The following is a 7,075-nucleotide window of genomic DNA, read 5'->3' as shown; positions in this document are numbered from 1 at the left end:
CCATCTGGGACACCTGTAAATATGAACGATAGCGCCCGCCTAGCCAGACACATTTCCAAGCACTTTGCACAAACTAGCTCAGCTAATCTTACAAAGGCCAGACCTGAAACGCAGAAAGACAAACTAACCTGACCAACGAAGTGACAGAGCCAGGGTCTCCAGTGATACCCCCAATACCTGGGGACTGTCCCGGCCAAAACGCCACATGTCCCAGCTTGAAGAGAGCTCTCCTGGGTGAAGGGACCTGCCCACACTCCTGCATGAAACCCAGAGCTAGAACCCCTTCCCTGGATTGCTTCTGTTCCACTCTCTCTTCTAGGGAGAAAGATATTGCTCTAGTTCAGGGTTCCTGGGATGACACTGAAATATGGTCAGCAATCTTGGCATCATCTTCTTAGGTGGCATGTGTTATAAAGAGATTTGGCCAAAGGCAGGAAAGATCCGGAAAGCTCTAGAAGAACTGGAAAGATGGCAATGGTGGGAAGTCAGAGAAGCGACCTCAGAAGTAGCCCCCATGTTGTTTCTTGGAAGGAGACCCGCAGGGGCGGGGCAGGTGGAGGCAGTGGGCCGGGGTCCTGCACAGGTGGATCTGACCGCACATCGGTTTGCAGCTTGCTGCCCTCCCCCAGCTCAACCTGCCCTCGGTAATCTGCCAGCAGCCTGTGCTTGTCTGGCGTCGTCCCGCGAGACCAGTCCTGCAGACACTGCAGCCGTGAATCAGAGGCCTGCTCATTTCTGTTGCTTCCATTGGCCCTTGGTATGGAGGTGGAACTGTACCAGTCGTGACACCAAGACCTCACACCCCGGGGAGTTCCCGGGGGTCTGCCCCAGGGAGCTTCCTCTGCACGGCCTGGTCCAGGGGACACCCTCAGATGCTCCGGGAATGGGCAGCAAGGACACTCAGGAGAGAAGCAGGCTGAGTGTAAGGGAAATAACAGCCACCCTCAGTGATTAGATGACAAGTGACAGTGGGCCTCAGAAGGGGGAGACTTGGGAAGTGGGTCAATGCAGAACCGCCAGCCTCCTAGCGGGGCAGTTCTCTCTGACTGCTACCATCAGAACATGAGAGCCCCATGTTGCCAGGCTCCTCTGACTCTTCAAGAACCAGAAATCCACATTTTATGTGAATCTCTCTTATGCTTAAATAATTAGCAACTAAAAATACATATGTTTTTAAGCATTATTGTGGCAGACTGTATTTTCCAAAAATGATTGCAACTGTGTCTCCCATCTCCGGTGCTCTTCTTACCGTGTACCTTGGATATTCCTTCCACGCAAAGGTGAGTTGGTGTCCCCTCCCCTTGAACCTGGTGGGGGTGGGTGCTTGTGACTACAGCAGAAGTGGTGCTTGTGACCTTCAAGGCTAGATCATTGTTATGGGTTGAATTGTGCCCTCCAAAAGATGTTGAGGTCCTAACCCCCAATACCTTGACTGTGACTTTACTTAAAAACAGAGTCTTTATAGATGATCAAGTTAAGATGAGGTTATTAGGGTCAGTTCTAATCCAATGCAATTGGCATCCTGATAAAAAGGGGAAATTTGTACACAGAGACAGATACACATAGAGGGAAGATGGTGTGAAGACACAGGGAGAAGGTCATGTGAAGACAGGGGATTGGAGTGATGCATTTATAAGCCAAGGAACGCCTGAGGCCACCAGAAGCTAAGAAAGGCATGGAAAATATTCTCCCTCACAGCCCTCAGAAGGAACCAAGTTGCAAACACCTTGATTTTGGGCTTCTGGTCTCCAGAACTATGAGAGAATAAATCTCTGTTAAGCCACACAGTTTGTTCTCCTTTGTTATGGCAGCCCTATAAAGCTAATACAGTCATGAAGATCATGTAGTTTCTGTCTGGTTCTCCTGGGATGCTGGACCTTGGCACTTGGCTGCCATCTTGCGAGGAAGCCCAAACTCTCCCACATGGAGAAGCCATACTGTGCATAGGTGTTCTGGCTGACAGCCCAGCTGAGATTCCAGCTGACCAGACGTGAGAGAAGGTGATCCAGATGATCCCAGCCCCAGCCACTGAGTCATACTACCCATCCCTACCCACTCCTACCTCCCCGCAACCTGTCTTCAGCCTTCCCAGCCTGAGATCCCTTATATCATGAAACAGAAACGAGCCATTCTTTTGATGTTTGTTGAAATTCCTGAGACCTATAGAACCAAGAAGCATAATCAAATGGTTGTTTGAGAGGACTAAATGGTTTGCTTTGCTGTGACAGTAACTGCAGTTGTGCATGCCAAACAGAATACATCAGCAGGCTGCATGTGACTGACAGGCCACTAGTTTGCCTCTCGGTGAGACCAGCAAAGCCGTCTGTTGGCTCTGCAACGCTAAAAAGCTGCCTAACCTGGAGCCATGCCTTTGCCACACTGTTCAGGAAAGAGGACAACAATGTGCAATGAAAAGGGTTATTGAAATGAGCTAGGATTCAAGGACAGGATCATCCAGGCGCAAGAAATTACACCCAACTTGCAAAGATCTCATCTCAAGAGCCCAGGTTCCGGGAGAGGCTGTTTGACAGGACATGGAGAAGAGGTTGTTCTGCAGAGAAGCTGCAGCCCTTCTGGAGAAGGAGTTCACAGGGCTTTTTGGAGATTAAATGAGCTAATACACCTTAGAAGAGTGCCCAGTATTGGAAACTGACCTGTACTGGCTCCTGCCATTATGCATAGTGTGGTGATCTTTTAGACAGTACTCGGAAGCCTTAGGGTCTCCCAGAAGTGCTTCCAGAACTGCACTGAAATAGGTAAAGCAAGTGGGACGGTGGGACCCTCACTCCACTTCAAACCCTAAAGGACCACCTTGATCTGTATTGTATCTTGTACAGCTTAGCTTCACTTGGGGGGTAGAGAGGATTCCCTTGCTCACAAAAACAAACCCTGTGAAAACCACCCAAAATAAAACCAAGTACTAGCCTGGGATTAGAAGAGTTCATGTCTTGTCCCAGGCTCTGCTAGTAGCAGACTGTGTGACCTTAGACAAGTCACTTCACCTCTGAATTTTATTTTCTGTTCTGTAAAGTGAGTGGCCTAGGTAATTGCTAACAGTATATAATCCTCCCTAAAGGAGCTAAACTATTTGCTCAAAAAGAAGGGGAAAACATTCTCTTCTGCAAATTTCTATGTAATTAATTTCTTACAGATGTAATTACATGGCCTATACCCTCCTCTCCCCAGCTCTCTCCCCCCGTTTCTTTCTGGTGGCCTTGGATGAGCTAAGTTTTGCTTTGCTGCAGGACCCCCTGGATGCCACTCAGACGGGACTTCACTCGCTGTACAGAAACTCCATTAGTCTGATCCTGGGGCCTGGGCCTGGGGCAATCTGCTGTCTGGAACTGACTCCTCATAGCTACCCTCCCTACCATGTCTTCTGCTTTCAACCAGAGCTGGATTCTGGAGAGCAATTGGCTTGTGGAGGTGACGGAGGGCTTAGGGAGAGAGGAAAGCTTGTGTCCCGTGGCATCAAGCCCTCAAGCTGGGAAGTGTAAATCAGCCTTGACATCAGGCTAGGAGGAGTTATTGTGAAGACTCAAAGGCCTCTTAGGAGCAGAGGAAGGATGCACACGTACACACACACACACTCACACACATATACACATACGCCAAGTCAACACTTAGGAAATTGAAAACTCCAGAGAAGAGAAAACAAACTCTGTCGCCAAAATGATGAGCTTTGACAGTTACGCCCAGCCCACAAACATGTTTTCTGGCACCTTTTCCTCATTCTCCCCACAATGGGAAAGGACACCGGGATTCCAGACCCTCTCCTACTCTCACCCCTTCTTTTCAGCCATTGGCTCAAGATACAATCTCACTGCCTTGAATGTGGGGACAGATTCAAGAAGGCAAGATTGATGTCTCTTAAAGTCTCTTTTATCCAGAGGAGCCTCCCTCTGTGTGCCCAGGGGGCTAGGAAAGTGTAGGGAGATGCCAAGATCAGACAGAAGTACATAGGCTTCTGAACTTCAATGCAAGGGTCTGGGGTAGGGGGTCTCAGTGCACAAGAAGGGAAGGAGTTAGGAGTGCCCCACCAAAGAGGCACAGGCGCAGAGACATTCCAATTTGAGGGGCTGTTCCTTTAAGTGCCTGGAACATCTTGTTGAATGTGTCACATCACATTGGGATGGAGAGAATGCTGAATGATGCCTTCGGCTCCCATGTCCTCCTCTTCACCCCTGGGTCGTGCACAGAGCTCCAGGAAGGAATTTAATTGGGTCCTTGCTGCAGATGTGGGCTGGGGGAGGCAGGACGGAGGGGGACATTACTGTGTACTTCTACGAACTGCCTTGAAGCAGGGTCAGCCAGTTCTCCTTGAAATACTGCAGAGCCTTCCTGGGAAGACAGGAGTCTGTCTTCTGGGTAAAGGTGGTGCCCAGTCTCCCCAGCAACCTTGCCTTGCCAGCCATGGGTCAGTATAGGAAAAAGATCACTCACACTGCAGCTCAAAGTTGTTTCCTTTCCTGCTATCTCATGCTTTTGTGCTAGACCTCTGGGTTCTAGAGCTTGACTGCTCTAGGTTTCTCCAGTCTGGGATCTAGACTTCCTAGCTGTGCAGCCTCAGGCAAGTTATTGAGCCTTTCCTGTTTTTAATCTGAAAAAATAGGAATAATAGCAACTACTCCATAGGATTGTGATGTAGAATTCCTAACCTACAGTGAAGTACTCAACTTCAGCAACAGAACCTCAATAATAGCGACCCCTGCCTTTTGTCAGTGCACCTTGTTTGGGACACATCTGCTTCCAAGCCAGGCTCTTGGAGAGAAGACAGGCTTTTTCTGGGCACAGAAAGAAGCTCTTTCCTTCCCCCTGGTCCCTTATTTTTTCCATCTGTCTGGAGGCCCAGGGCGAATTCTGGTTATCAGGGGCTGCCCTCCAGCAGAACTGGGTCTCTGCCCACCCCTCCCCAGAGACAATGACAGGGAGCTCTGGGTGAGCCCCGCATACCTCACAGACTTCTTTATCAGAAGTCCAGGACTGCCTCTTGCAGATAATGTCCAATTTTTTTCTGTTAGCTTAGTTCTGGGAAATACCCAGGATGATGGGCCTACTCTGTGCCCAAGTTTGTTTGCCTGGAACAAACTTGCTCCAGAAGGTCTCACTTGGGCCCTTAATTTTGCCATCCACTGGTATTTCCTTTGGGAGCCCTCTATGTTGCCCCAGCTCTACACTGAACTCTGACCTGTGTTATCCACCAACTTCATATCAAGCTCATGAAGGGGGTGCCTATGTGGTCCTCATTTACAAACGAGGAAACTGAGCCCCAGGAGCTCAAGTAACTTCTCTCAGATCATATGGGGACAGTTGGGATTTGAGTCCAGGGTTATCCGGCCCCAGGGTCTGTGCTCCTAACCCAGTCCATCGGGCCCTGGACCGCCAAGAGGAGACCTCTGCTGACGGGCAAGGCTGGGCTCTCCTGCTTGTCCCAGGTGGTGGGTAAAGCTCTGGGTTTCAGAAATCTGGGGACCACACAAAACATTCCTTCTGGGGTTCCTGCTTCAGAGACTCACAGTCTAGCTGAAGTCTGAAAATTTTCTGAGGAGCCCAGAGCTCTGGCTGTATCTTTCTCGCCCATCCTTCTCTCCCCTCCCCAATAAACAGACATTTAGTATCATCTCCCACCTTCCTGGAAATGCCCAGTGCAGTGGTCTGGGGCAGCATCTTAATAAACATGATGATTCACAGTGACAGGACCTCTAAGTGGGGTGGGGATGGGGGACCTATGTCATCTGTCCTTTCCCCGGCAGGCGGCCTCAGTCCCCAGAAGCCTGAAGTTGACTTAGCACCAACAATAATAGTAACTCGGTCCCTTGACTGGGCTTAGTTCACAAAGCAAGGTCACATGCTCTATCTCCTTCATCCTTCTGATAACCTCCTGTGGTCCCGACTGTTACCATGCCCTCCTTAAGATATGACTTAAAGAGATTAGGTGACTCCTCCAAGGTCACACAACCCAGATGCTCTGACTCCACATATGGACTTATTTCCAGTAAACTCCATGGCCTCTTTGCTCTGCCACTACCCCCTTGACTCACCTTGTGGCCTTCCTCAGGCCAAGCTCAACCCTGCTGGCATCTCCTGCCCCAATAGAGTCCCAACCCTGGTGAGCATCAGAGGGAGCCTCCTCACCCCCGAGTCCTGGACTAAGCAAGTTCATTCATCTGCACAACCTAGTATGCCAACACACACGGGTGATTCAGACACCATCCTGTCCCCACGAGCCTGCTGCTTTACTCTCTAGGGGCACTGGCTGCCCCAGAGACCTGATGTGTGTTAACTCTGGGTCATGTGCCTGGAGCCTGGGGCAAAAGAGCCCCCAGAGGCAGGCTTTGCCCCTCAGTGATGAGGGCCTTGCCCTGAGCTGTAGGCTTGACAATAGCCTGGTATCCTGGGGATTTTCCTGGGCTGTGCAGCAGAGAGTGCCCGACCATGCATGGGCTCCAGGTGGTTCCCAAGAAAAGGGAACCAAGGAGTGGAAGAGCCCCTTCCCAGCAGGGTGGGTGTGAATAGCCCAGAGCAGGCAGGGCCTCAGGTCACCCAGGCTCCACCCCAAACTGTGCTGACATCAGGCCTTGGTGACACCCTGAGCTGTCTGTCCTAGACCATCTCATCTAACCTCTGACGGGGTAAGTTGTGTGTGGTGGGGGGGAAAGGGGGGTACTCAGGACAGAGATGGGAAGTCACAGAGTGTTTGTGTGCGAATGAGCCTGGGCAATTAGCTCATTTCAGAAAGTGAAATGACCTGCCCCAGAGTCACTGTTTATGGCAAATACCAGACTAGAAGGTGTGGGGCCTCCAACTTCTCTTTAAGCAAATAGTATCAACCAACCTAATGGATCCTCTTAGGGCTGGGACAAAATAATGTGAACGAAAATGCCCAGAACCCAGTGTTAACAAACACTGGGAGGAGTGAGTTTGGGGTGTAGGTGAATTGAGGTGGAAGCAGGCCCATGCAGCTATACGTGATGCACACCCAAGTGCAAGGGCAGGCCCCAGCAGCCTGGACAGGCAGAGACACATGCCCAGGCCTAAAGGCTTATAGGCCAAGTTACCCCAAAGGTTCAGTTAA

Source organism: Manis pentadactyla, chromosome 4, assembly GCF_030020395.1.
Source record: "Manis pentadactyla isolate mManPen7 chromosome 4, mManPen7.hap1, whole genome shotgun sequence".
Classification (NCBI taxonomy): Eukaryota; Metazoa; Chordata; class Mammalia; order Pholidota; family Manidae; genus Manis; species Manis pentadactyla.
This window is presented reverse-complemented; position numbering follows the sequence as displayed.